Source organism: Mus pahari, chromosome 17 (assembly GCF_900095145.1).
Source record: "Mus pahari chromosome 17, PAHARI_EIJ_v1.1, whole genome shotgun sequence".
NCBI lineage: Eukaryota > Metazoa > Chordata > Mammalia > Rodentia > Muridae > Mus > Mus pahari.
This window is the reverse complement of record NC_034606.1, coordinates 25830806-25831025: the sequence shown is the minus strand read 5'-3', so window position 1 is coordinate 25831025 and position 220 is coordinate 25830806.

The following is a 220-nucleotide window of genomic DNA, read 5'->3' as shown; positions in this document are numbered from 1 at the left end:
GACTGTGAGCATCCACTTCTGTGTTTGCCAGGCACTGGCATAGCCTCACAAGAGGCCGCTATATCAGGGTCCCTTCAGCAGAATCTTGCTGGCATGTCTTTCTGTGGCATTCGTAGACCCTTTGGGGCCCTCAATCCTTCCCCGAACTCTTCCTTAGGAATCCCTGAACTCCATCCAATGTTTGCCTGTGGGGGGACTCTGTATCCGTGTGAGTCAGCTG